Below are 13353 nucleotides of genomic sequence, written 5' to 3' on the forward strand. Positions count from 1 at the left end.
CACAGTTTACTTTTAACTGCAGATATTTATAGACGACAGGTCGAGCAAAACAGACTTGGTGCCAGAGACACAGATTTGGTGTGGGTCACTGTTTATATGGAAAGATTGGGTTTTATGCTGTGTCCTGGGGAATGGAGGATGTTTCCTAGTTTGGGAGATAGAAATGGCAGGGGTTGATAGTTCTCTAGTATTTGGTACCACACTGTATTTTTCAGCAGAGAGGTCAGAGGGATACTGATCAAAGTTCAAGAAGATACTCCATACTGTGTGGGGTTGCTAAATATCAAATAAGCTTCAAGTCCAGCCCTTAATTCCTCATTCAAACACCTCCTGAGGGATTCTACAATTTCCCCTAACTCACGTACTGACTCCATGGAGAAAGCTCACGCTTTTCCATCTCCTAAATCACCGGTGGAGGATATAAATTAGCATTACCTTTCTGGAGAGCCATTTGGCAGCAGGGATCCAAGGCTTTACAGTGTGAGTACTCTGACCCAGCGATTGCACGTTTAGGAATTTACCGTAGGGACATACACCATGCATGAACGAGGCTGTGCATCCAACGTTGTTCACGGTAGCAGAACACTGGAGATGACCTGAGTTTCCAGCAGAATGAGGGTGGCCAAGTCATTGGTTATTCCACATAAGGCCATGCTGGCATCCACACATTCCACATTGTTTATTAAGCTCCTACTATGTGCCAGGCACACAGAAGGGGCAATGTCAAGGCTGATAACGGTTTCAGCCCACCTGAAGTTCAAAATTTTGTTGCAGAAACAGATTTCATACACTGTGAAGTGGAAAAGGGAAAAAAAGGACCAAAATGTATTTACAGTGTGCTCTCATTTTTGTTGTATGACTAGAAAAACCTGGAAGGCAGTCTGAATTAACAGAGGTATAGAGGCTTTGGGCAATGGGCTTATATCCATGCATTTTTTCCCCCTTTTAATTCTTCTCTAGTTTCCAAGTTTTCCACAGTGATCATTATGATTTTTATAATTTTTTTAAAGATTTTATTTTATTTATTTGACAGAGAGAGACACAGCGAGAGCAGGAACACAAGCAGGGGGAGTGGGAGAGGGTGAAGCAGGCTTCCTGTGGAGCGGGGAGCTGGATGCGGGGCTCGATCCCAGGACCCTGGGATTACGACCTGAGCCGAAGACAGACGCTTAATGACTCAGCCACCCAGGTGCCCCTATAATTTTTTTTTAATATGACTTTGAAGATAGAGAAAAAGAAGTGAACAGACCTGGGTTCTAGATCCAACTCTTCCTTAAACTCATGGTGAGCTCTTGAGTGAGTCAGAGAAGCTCGTGAACAGCCTGGAGGGAGAGGTCCCTGAAGCCTCCAGCTTGAGGTTCCCAGATCCCAAGCTCTTGTCTCTTCTGAGGACACTGGGGGATTGTGCTGCAGGGCTGGGCTGGGAGTTTCCCTAGAAGGCAAGACTGCAGCCAGGCTGCTGAGTCCCCAGTCCCTGGGCACTTTCCGTCTCCTGGGCTCTGGTCCTCTAGGCATCTGGTGATGGACTCAAAGGGGAAAAGAGTTTATGTATTGGGCATATGGTAATTAAATTAAGGAAGTGCCTCTCACCTATCAAAAGTTGACTTGCATTATCTCAGCCAAATGTCACTGCACCCCGAGAAAACAGATGACCGCAATTCCATTGATTGAACCATATCCAGTGCCAGGTATGGTGTGCAAAGCATTTTGCAGACATTTTCCTAGTTGAGGCTCCTGGCACTCCCTGAAGTGGGTACTCATCACCCCTGTTTTATAGGTGGGGACCTTCAACAGAAAGCAGCTAACCTGAGCAGGTCCCTTGGGTAGAAAAGGCCGGGACTCCAACCCCACTCCACCTGCTCTAAGCAGCGTCTCTAACATCTCCTCTGTTCTGCCTCCTCCTCCAAGAGGCTGGCTCATCTGTCACCATACACACAGGTGTCTAAAGTCAGGGCTGTGTGTGAGGGCAAGTGACAGAGTGCTGGCAGACTTAGAATGGGCACAATCTTATTTCTGATGAAACCGGATGCAGAGCAGGCTATTCTTAGCTGCCTTTTCTGGGGGGTTATAAATGAGGAAATTGGGGTTTCACACAGACACACACACATACACGCAGAGAGAAAATATAATCTCTCTTGTGAAAACTGTAATAAACTTTCCTCCTGCTTGTGATTTGAAATCAAAGGCCAACTATTATACCTCATATCTATACTACATCTCACAAAAGAGTGAAACCCTTATATCAAGACCTGACCTTTGTTGTTTTCTTGAAATATTTTCCTTGCTGGTTCCAGCTTTGCTTATTTAGTAGGTATTTAGGTATTTAAAAATTTATGAGACATACAGGAGATATCAGGGACACACAGATGGGAAACTGTAAGTTAAAATGAGGATAAAGAATTATTTCTTTTCCGCATCGAAACAATGTTTCCATCAATATGATAGATACTATTTCCTGTGACTCAATTTCAGTTCCTCTGTAGTTCAGATTCTTCTGATTCATTTTATATACCATGGCCAGATTAATGTTTCTAAAATACCACTTTCATGTTATCATCTCCTACTTTACTTAGAACAAACACTCAGTGGCTCCCCATCATCTAGAATAAGATACAAACTTGTGGGTTTTGAACCCAGGTTCCTTCCGTAATCTGTCTTCAACTTTACCTTTCCAGCCATCTTCCTAGTTATTCCCATGAGGGATCCTCTTGCTCAGATGAACCGGTCTCTGCTGTGGTTCTCTGAATCTACCCCTGACCTTTCTCACTTTGAGTATTTGCTTTACTGCTGAGTGCAGGAAAGAACCAAGTAGAAAGTTCTCCCTTCTCTTTTCCTTGCTCTGAAGTCCTACCCTTTCTTTAGGGCACTACTCACATTTTCCTTTTTTTAAAAAAATGAGTAAACAACAACAACAAAAATGAGTAAACACTCCTTGACTATCCCAGCCTGGGATGACCTGGGTTACCTTATCACTTACTATCTGCAGTTGGAGCCCCTGTGGGGCTAGACCAGCTCAGTGCATTGCATATCACAGGGGCTCCATAAGCACCCAACTGAACTGCCAACAAGGAGTGCTTCCTGTCCCAGCCGCAAAATACAGCTACACCAAGACAAGACTTCTTAACCTTCAGAAAACAAATAGTAATTCTTCTTGTCGTGTGCTCAAAATGCATATGTTGGGGGTATTAGCTAATTATTTGTCCTACACTTGCCACCCATGACTAATCCTATTATATGAATGAAATGGAAGCCCAGAGGTGAAAATACTTGTATGACCTCACAAAGCCGAGCATGTTGGTAGAACCAGTACTTGAACCCTCATTTCCTCCTGCTAACTTATTAGGGCCCCTGTTCCTTTTAAACCATGAGTCATAGGCCATCAGGAACTTCTGTAAATATTCTGGTGGCTTTTGTCATCCTCTCTTTTTTTCTCTAAAGGGCCAGATAGTAAATATTTTAGGCTCTGCAGGCTCTGTGGTTTCTGTTGCAACTGCTCAACTCTGGCCCTGGAGTGGGAAAGCAACCAGGGCCACTGCGTAACCTACTGGGCGTGGCTGTGTGCCAAATACAGTTTTATTTACGAAAGCAGGCAGTGGCCTGGATTTGGCCTGCAGCAGGTGGTAGTCTGCTGACCCCCTGCGATAGACGGTTCCCCTCTCCCTGTTCCTCACATCGGGCTGGAAAGTCAGGTTTAGGCGTAAGAAATTTTCAGTTTGAATTCTGAGCAGGCCCCACAATTGTATACCAAGCTAATGTGTGAATTATGTCCGTGGCTCGGAAGGCTGGCTGCTTAGGCTAAATGGGGAAGTTGCAGATGTTCAAGCAATACACTGTGTGCCTCATGAGCAGTAGACAACTGGTCATTCCATGAACATGGGTGTTGGTCTCAAGGGGAACGTACTAGGGACACTCTCAGCATAAGGGGTCACATAACCCCCTGAACTAACCAGTCTGAGAGTCTCTGCACCCAACCTGAGTATTCCCTTATGCCCAGAGTTTACACCTATAATCCACAGGCTGTCCCATTTCTCACATGTGAAGGTGGACCCCAAGAAAAGTCATGATGAGGTGCAGTGAACTCCCCGGTCATATCATCACCCACAGTTTTTGTTGGTGGCAGAGTGAAGTGATCCATCTGCATGGACCTAAAGGAGCATTGTAGGGAATCGTTCTTAGGAATGGCTGAGATACCTCTCTGCTGAAAGGAACAGGTAGGTTTGGGGAAAAAAAGTCTTAAAAACTGTGTGTCCAGCTCACCCCCATGACTCCATCCTAAGAACACGCACATACTAAAGGCAGCCCCCAACAAACAGTGCTTTATTATCAAGGTCAGCAAGTTTATTCTGGTTCTGCTCTTCTGAGGGGGGAGAGCTTTGCCTTTTTTTTTTTTTTTTTTTTTCAACAGAGACAGCATAAGATCCGGGACCAAGAACCCACAAGTTTTTCCACGGTCTTCAAGGTGTTGTGGAAAATATCAGAAAATCCTAATTAATTCCAGGAAAGAATTTCAATGGTTTCTTTAAAAAAAATTTTTCTGAACTAAAGTAGAGTTGACACACAATGTTACATGAGTTTCAAGTGTCCAACATCGTGATTCCACGTTTTGCTGTGCTTGCCCCAAGTGTAGAATTTCGGTTGATCCTTAAACTACAGAGAAAGAAAAGGAGGAAAGGTTTTAAATCTTTATGCTTGGGAGAAAACACCCTGGTTTCAGGCAGTTAATGTAAATCGTGAGCAAATCATTCTTTAAGTTGACTCTTACCTCTTATTCTATTATAATTCTCTTTATTTTCTACATAACAATAGTAAACCCTTGCCGGGCATTTAGCCTGTGCCCTGCATGCCTGTGGGGTGCTTTACATATGCCGATTTATTTAATCCTCGGGCAGCCCGGGGAAGGTCGGCAGTGTTACATCCCCATTTCACAGGTGAGGACAGGAAGGCACTAAGAGGTGCGATGACTGCCCTGCACCCTCACTGTGCGCATACTCATCCGGCCGCCTGCCTTTGTCTTTTAGTTAGTTAGTTAGTTCTTATTTTAATTCCAGTTAGTTAACATTCAAATACAGCATGCTTCATCTTTACGCGGGGGCCATGCTAATTTTGTCTGTATTCTCTGTATTGTTCCAATTTTAGCGTCTGTGTTGCCAAATCCTTTAAATGGATGTTGCGACAGTCAGAAATACTCCTTCTAATGGATCCGTTCCTTCCCAGAGCGGACTGACCAGTCCGTCATGCCATCCCTTACTCGGCAAAGATTTCTCACACTTGCTCTCTGCTGGGTGGGACTCTGCTTCTTTGGCTTGCTCAGAAGCTAGTGGTGTCTCAGTGGGGCATGGTGGCTGCCAGCATATGGGGTGAGGTGGGGGAGAGCCCCTGTGTGATGTCACCTCCATGAACTGTCTTGAGCCCAGAGAAGCAACACCTGTTTCCCGAGGGTGCACCCGTTAGGTAAGCTCACAGGACAGGTGGAGGGAATCAGAAGGCTTGTGTATTAATTGACAGAGATATTACTGAAGGGGTTTGGTGAGCTTGGGAATCGGGAAGGGAAGGTGGGGTGATTTGAGTGTTGAGTGGCATTGGGAAAGTCAGCGGGCCACAGACCCCCGTGTAACTAGCTCCCATTGTTACCGAGACTCCAATCCCAAGGCCAGGGTTAACGCTGCCAGGGTGCAGGGTGGGTCTTGGAAGAGGCCTCATGTTTGAGAAATGTGTAGGGTCCTCCAGTGCTCTGCCTTTCTGCCCACTTCCACCCCTCCCTTCCTTTCAGGAGGACACTTCAGTATTTTAGATTTGTTAGCACAGTCCACCCTGAGGCTGGGAAGTGGGTATCTGTCTCTCTTCCTGGGATTTTACGTATGTCTACCCTAATCTTGCAGAAGGATGGCCCTTTCTGTTCTAGCTGGTGGGGGGAGTAGGGCAGAGCAGAGACCCTGAGAGGTGAGCACCAATAATGATGATAATGACCAGTAACACTATATTAATGGTAAAGTCCAAGGTCTTGCATTCTACTGGTTCCCTGGGCTCCTCACTGCCCCAAGAAGGTAAAGCACACACCGCCTTGTAGTTTCATCTTTTTTTTTTTTTTAACCTCTTTACACCCAACCTGGGGCTCGAATGCATGACACCGAGATCAGGAGTTGCACGCTCCACTGACTGAGCCAGCCGGGCCCCCGGTGTCATCATTCTGAACAGAAAATTAGTGGTACTGAAACATAGCAGGTCCTGTCCTGAGTTCGGGGAGGACTGATGCAGGGGGTTCAGGTAGTTGGGGAGCTGCGCCTCACAGGAGGGACCAGGTTTTTCAGACAGAAAACTGAGTCAGCAGGCAGTGAATCCACCAGAAGCATTATGCAGAAGATGCAGTTGTTCTGAATTGAGGGAGGGGAGAGGCGGCTGGAGGCTGGGATGGGACCCTGAGGAGGAACCCCCGGGGTTGGGGAGGACAGGGAGCTGAGGCTGCAGCTGTGCCTTCACACTCGGTTGGGGGCTTCCTTTTCTGTGGTCAGACGGCTCCCTCTTCTCTCCTTGTGTCCCTGCCTCGAGCCCACAGCCTTCAGGTCTCACCGAGGTTTGGACACAGGGACCCACTGTCACCATACTGGGCTTGCTGCTGCCTAATCAGCATCACCTGAACCATAAATGACTTCCAAGGAGCCGGCTGGTCACTGACCAAGAGGTTGGGGCCCCAAGGTGACCCATTGTAGAGTCCCCCTGTTGCCCACTGACAGGATTAAACCCTCTGCTCTGCAGGGAACTGAAACGGGGCTCCTTCTGCCCCAGTCTGCCCCATGGGTTTGAGACAGCCCCTCCTTCCCCAGCCCTGCCAGGAAGCTGCCGGGGCCAGAGGCCAGGAAGGCAGGCCTATGTCACAGAAGGGTAGCCCTTTCTTTCTTGTCTTGGGGGTGGGGTGGGCAGGCCAAAAAGCAGGACTAGCAAGGCAGGGTGGCACCTGGCTTGGGGCCCTCTGGATCAGACTGCTGGGTTCAGTCTGCCACTTCTTAGCTGGATAACCTTTGGTAGGTCTTTCTAACCTGCTTGAGGCCCAGATCCCTCATCTATAAAATGGGGTACTAGCACCTGCCTCAAAGAGCCCCCAGCCGACCACAAGGAGACGGCCTGCGAAAAGCCATGACCCAGCTCACAGTAGGGCCTACCCAGGGAGTGGATGCAGGCCCCGTGTGGCCTGTGGCCTATTTAATTTGGGAGTCCTCTCTAAGAAAAAATGTAAAATTATAAATATAAAACCAGGTTTATGAGGGAGCATTTATTTCAAATGATGAAAGAAAATGTAAAAAAAATATGTATACGTTTCAAAAGCTGACATCCCAAATATCACAAAATCCAGAAAAATAACACAAATATGATCATTAATCGGCTGTTTCACACATGTCTGCATGACTTCTTTTTTCCTACATTTTTTGGGCTGTGTGCTCTTTGATCCCTTCTTCCTGTGAGAGTGATTTTAGAATGGCAGTTTCCCTCAAGAGAACAGCAAGGTAATTCACTCATTCCTCTAGCATAGTTGGTCGGGGCTTGTTTTCCATTCTTGATGGATTAGGAAAAAAACTTGTTTGCTTCACAAGTAGTTATTGGTAATGTCATGTAAATTTTTAGGATTATTGTCAAATGTCGGGGAACCTTTCTCAGGTTTTTTTCATGTCTGAGCCATAGGGTTTCAGGACATTTAAGTGTTTCTGTGCCGTGACTAAGCTTAAATACTGAAGGTGCTCATTCCACACGTGGCTGGGGTCCTTCCTGGGCCCACTGAAGGGGCCGCGTGAGCGAGGGGTGCTGTCGCTTTAAGCCTCAGTACCTGGTGGCAAATCTTCCTTCTCCATAAATGTTAATTAGACCCTATCTGATTATTACATCTATTGATACTCATCTTTTTAATTTTATAGTTTTAGGATTACTAAAGAATGTGTTCCTACTAACGACAAATAGAATCTTACAAGAGTTCGGTGTGCGTGACGATCACTCCTTCTGTATCATTTGTTAATTGTCTACTCCGATCAGCCTACCTCTCACGTTGGTCGCTGGGGAGCATTCGATGACATAAAGCAGATAAGACACAGCTCATCGTCTTCATCTAGTAACTACTCAATAAACTTAGCCATCGAGACCCGTGTCACCCCTCCATTGGCACCTGATTTGGAGCTGGGCACTTGGAGATATAAAATTGGGACATTGTCCCTCGGGGAGGTAGGGATGAGACAGCTTTAGGTCCAACTCTGAGACTGAAGTGGGAGTCAGGTTTTGTCTCAAGTTATAAATAGAACAGTCCTCAGGGCACCTGGGTGGCTCAGTCGGTTAAATGTCTGACTCTTGATTTCGGCTCAGGTCATGATCTTGGGGTCCTGGGATCAAGCCCCATGTCGGGCTCTGCCCTGGACTTGGAGCCTGCTTGAGATTCTTTCTCTCTCCCTCTGTGTCCCGTTCCCCTCCCTGCCCAGCTCTCTGGCTCTCAAAAATAAATAAGTAAGTAAGTAAGTTAAAAAATAGAATGGTCTTCCCCCATTAGCCACAAATTCTCTACAGTTAATCTCCATTCATGAATACTTCAGTCATCAAAAGTACTCTATTAATATAGTCACAGTTACACATTAAGCCATACTTTTAAAGAGCTCAATGATAGTCTTTAGTTGCCTATGTTTCCCCCAAATCTCTTGATTCTTACCAAGTTCAGCCACTAAATTTGTCAAAATATGGTTTGCTATTTTGTAATGTTAAAGACTACTGTGGCAGAAATTTCATCTGTGTACCGGCAGTCAGGAAATCGAAGTTGCCACTAACTCTGCACGGGTATCTGTTGGGATGCTTTTGGTTGCAAAAGACAGAAAAGCCACTTCAATGACAGGGTCAGTCCCACTCACGCCACAGGACTGGAATTTTGGGGGTGCTGTTGAATGAGGAAACTACCCGTGTGTATTCTGTGACTCAATGTGGCCCTAAATCACGTCGCTTCTTTGGGCTTTATTTGCCTCCTTTAATTAGGGGCTCGTCCGACACCATTAGTAAAATCCTTCCCAAGAGTGACCTTTAAGATTTTATTTTCTGTTTACATTAATTGGTTTTTGTAATGAATAAACAAATCTTTTCTGGCCAGTGCTGTCAGGCCAAGAATGTAATTAGTAAATAAATAGCTCTGTGTAGATTAAATGATAAGTCAGGGCAGTTGGCCTTAGTGACTTTCTTCCTACTCACGAGTTGCAGATTTTGATCTAGAAAAATGAGCCATGGAGGATGTGAGGGAGGAGCCCTGGAACATGGCCCTGCTCCGACTTAGTAAGCCTCTGACTTAGAAAGCGTATCTTTTGCGTAGAAAATGCAACTCAGTTGTTCATTCACAGGAGCTCCGGGAAGGTCTGGGCAGGGCTTATGCTTCTTAGCATAACCATTGGAGGCTTTGCGATGATGCTGGTATCAAAAGGAAGCTGAGAGAGATTGAATTTGGATCCAGAGGGAGCTGGTGTTGGCAGAAGCCAGAGGGACTGTAAATGGCAGTGGGATTGGATCCCTGCGGATAGCTGAGGGTTTCTCGGTACTGAAACCAAAGGCCTCAGCTTTCTACTTCATCCACTTCTTCCAGAGCCTTTGGCTAGCCTTGAGACGAGATTCCAGTTGTAGCACCAGGAGAGCTCTCAAGAAAGCATATGGAGGTGGTTCGTGACGGAATGAACTCCTCGGCCCTGGTGCCCGAGTCGATGTGGGAATGCCGCAGATGTGAAGATGCTGCAGGTGCCAGAGATAGCTGTGAGCTATGGGAACATGTCTCCTCCACACCTCCGGTGCCCCGGGCTGTGTGAAGACCCTGGAGCACATGGGGGGCCCAGGGCTGCCTCGGTAGGGGAGTCTTACCCTTCTGTCCAGGATCTGTGGGAAAAGGTTAATCTGATTGGTAGCGCAGTATATTTTCATGGCGACTTGCTGATTTTTGAATCTGTTTGCAGAGTTGGCAAAGGTTGATCTGTGCCTCGATCTAATTCTCTGTAATTTAGCTTTTGGAAGATAGTTCTGGTGTGGTGGGTCAGTCGTGTTTCTAAACTGGCAGGCAATAACTAGCTAACTTAGTGTGCAAAGTGCAAAAGACAGAGTTCGAAAATGGTTTCTGGTGAAATGGAAGCATTAGCCAGAAGTGAAACTATCAGATCTTGATCCCAGTGGTTGTAGCATATGGAGAAAAGTTCATTTGTTGGCTTGGGGGAGGGTAGACTGTGGATTGAAGAGAGAGTAGATTGTTCTATGAGTTGCATAATGGGCACCTTCATAGCAGCTTGTTCCTTCTGAGGGCCCATCGGAACGGGAGGTGGGGATAGACTTGGAGTTTCAGGCCTGGCCTCTGGAGCAGTCGCTGTCGTGGGTTATTTGTTGTTGTTTTCACAATCGTCGGGCTTTACGGTTCAGAGAGGAGCATGGTGCGGGTGTACGACCATTGCCCTGGGTCTTTTGGTCTTTTGTAAATATGCTTGTCCCGTCTGTGAATGGTGTCCACGTTCTCTATGAGCCTCAGGAGCTGCGCCTTTGCGGGGAGAAGGGGTGTCATGGTTAGTGGCCCGTAATGCAAAATGCTATGCAAAAACCAGATCAAACAATCCCCAAAAACCTCTGACAGAGAAGCCCAGGAGGTAGATTGCAAGCAGCAAGGTACATCTCTGTGATCTTGGAAATCAGGTATGGAGAGGATGAAGAAGTTAGAGAACGCAGCGGTGCAGGGCGTGGGCTCTGTGGTCCCCAACCACGTGGGCTCTTGCCTTTCCAGCTCACCTCGACAAGCACCACTGGCAAATGCCTTAATTTCTTTAAGCTCAGTATCCTCATCTGTAAGAGGATGACCGCGCCTCCCTCATAAAGGTAAGTGGAAGGAAGGAATAAATAATACAGGCAAAGCTCCAAGCGAGTAGGAAGCACGGGAGAGCTTTTGGCATTATGTATGTTTTAGAATTCTTTGGATTGCAAGAATTGGGTACTCGGGGTTCAGTGTTTGGGCTGTTGCTGTGCAGGTGCCTTGAACATCCCCGGGCAGAATTAATATTACCTTTGGTCCCCCCTCAGGGAAAATAGAGAGTAGGGTGGTGTGCGAGTGGCTGCAGACCAGCCAGGTTTCCCACCCATGAAGGGAGAGGCAAACTCTGTCCGGCAGACACGTTACCAATGTGTGCCTAGATTTCAAAGCAATATTTCCACAGAGAGCGGATAGGCATTGAGTTCGTGGAGGGCTGTAGGGCAGCCGAGTCTCCAACGGGATGCCATTTTAGGCTTTTCCATTTCTTTGGTTGGAATTGGGTTTTTTTTTTTAAAGATTGTTTTTTATTTATTTATTCATGAGAGACAGAGAGAGAGAGAGAGAGAGAGTGAAGCAGAGGGAGAAGCAGGCTCCCAAGGAGCAGGGAGCCCGATACGGGGCTTGATCCCAGGACCCTGGGATCATGACCTGAGCCGAAGGCAGACGCTTAACCATCTGAGCCACCCAGGCGCCCGGAATTGGGTTTTTACACATTGTTTGATTCAAAAAAAAAAAAAAGAAAGAAAAGAAACCAAACAACAACAGCAACACTGCAAGAGCTCTAGAATGGCTTCTGAGTAGATACAGAAACCTGGATAAAAAAACATGCCAAACACGTGAAGACCAACCAGATCGCATCGGTAGGTGGCAAAGTACTTTGCTATAAATGTTGCAGGACTCCTCTTTCTCTACTTAAAAGAAAAATTGCGGGGCGCCTGGGTGGCTCAGTCGTTAAGCGTCTGCCTTCGGCTCAGGTCATGATCCCAGGTTCCTGGGATCGAGTCCCGCATCGGGCTCCCTGCTCCGCGGGAAGCCTGCTTCTCCCTCTCCCACTCCCCCTGCTTGTGTTCCCTCTCTCGCTGTGTCTCTCTCTGTCAAATAAATAAATAAAATCTTTAAAAAAAAAATAAAAGAAAAATTGCTTTGCATTTCAGATGACAGAAATGGCTGGACAAGTCTTTAGTTCATGTGCAAGAAACTGTGAAAACAATATGAAAGATTTTCTAAAATGGAGACAGACCTTGGCCTAGTCCAGGGTTGAAGTTAAAGCCCCGTCTCGATGTGCCTTCCATGCATTATTTTTCATACGTTATGCAAGATTCCCCAGGCCCCAAACCATTCATTTTTTTCCTGTAATCTCGAGGTGTGCGCAGGGTACAACTCAGCTTCAGACCTTTCTGCTTTCACTTTTGGTTAGTCAGAACCTCCATCTGGCGGGATTTGAATATGAGTGTTTTCTGTGGCTTTTCTGTGGCTCCTTTTCAAAGTATTCAAAGCAGTTTAAAAATACAGAATATTCAGCGATCTGACCAAGAGCTAATGTAAGTACTTATTTGGGGACTATTTTTATAAGATCTATTAGGGCAGGTCAGAAACTCTTAACTCTGCCTCTGTCTTGCAAATAGCCACTAAGATTAAAAAAAGGTTTGAAAAACAGGAGACTCCTTCTCCACAGTCATAATGCTTTCCGGAGTGACAGGAGTAGCAAAGAGCACTGTCTAGAAAAACAGAAGAGCTGCAATTCTTTAATATTAAACAGGAAACTGAGCTGGGGAGTCTGCAGCAACATGGTGGGTTTTTGGCAAACCTGTCACCGGGTTTGTCCGTAATGAAAAGGCTCCATGACAACTTCGATTTCTTGATTCTTTTTTTAAATTTTTTTATTTTTAAAATTTTTATTATATTTATTTATTTATTTATTTTTTGAGGACTTTGATTCTGTTAAGATGGTGAGTGTTCATGAAAATCTTCACCCAAATGTGACCCCTGGAAGCAGGTTTCTGTATTGTAGGGTTTTGAAGCAACCAATCCGTTCCACCAGAGCCAAAGGAAATTTGGAAGCAAATTGAAAAACCTCTCAAAGAGTGGAAAATGCTCTGCACTTGTGTTTCGCCTTTGTGCGGGGCTGTCACTCACCCAACATGTGCATATGAATATTCTTTCTGAAGACCTGGGCTTCATTTTAAGGTCAGCCTTCAATTTCCAGAGAATATAATTTGCTGCTATTTTTAGAGCATCATGATTGCTCATAATAACTAATGGAAAAAAACTCAACAGAGAAATAAATGTGTAACAGCTGTGTCTGCTTAAACTTGATTAAAGGCAGTAAAAAAAGTAAACAGAAGAATGAATGTGACAATAGACAAGGGAGAGAGGAGTAGCTCTCTCATTGGGAAAAGTTTCACAGACATAACTCGTTCGACTTCGGAGGCTGGCGATGTCTGTGTTTAAAGTTTACTTTACTGTTTGTCTTGAGTGGGATCAGTGTTGTAGTGAATAATTTATAGCCAGCATGAATGAGCTCATTAGTCACCTTTTCAGACTTTAAATGAGTTTTGTGGTTGTCA

General features: G+C 45.8%; 1 protein-coding gene across 2 annotated transcripts in view; it reads left to right on the top strand.

Moving 5' to 3' along the window:
• Positions 1–13353, top strand: part of FOXN3 (forkhead box N3) — a 279851-nt gene that overhangs the window by 31002 nt on the left and 235496 nt on the right. The window contains exon 1 of one of the 2 annotated variants that reach the window (XM_027569629.2): positions 12311–12327. The exons of the other annotated variant lie outside the window; for it this stretch is intronic. The gene's annotated coding sequence lies outside the window, so the exon portion shown is untranslated. Of the gene's footprint in view, positions 1–12310; positions 12328–13353 lie in introns of those variants that run through there. 2 annotated transcript variants of the gene reach the window in all.

The sequence above is a fragment of the Zalophus californianus genome, chromosome 6 (genome assembly GCF_009762305.2).
Source record: "Zalophus californianus isolate mZalCal1 chromosome 6, mZalCal1.pri.v2, whole genome shotgun sequence".
Lineage (NCBI taxonomy): Eukaryota > Metazoa > Chordata > Mammalia > Carnivora > Otariidae > Zalophus > Zalophus californianus.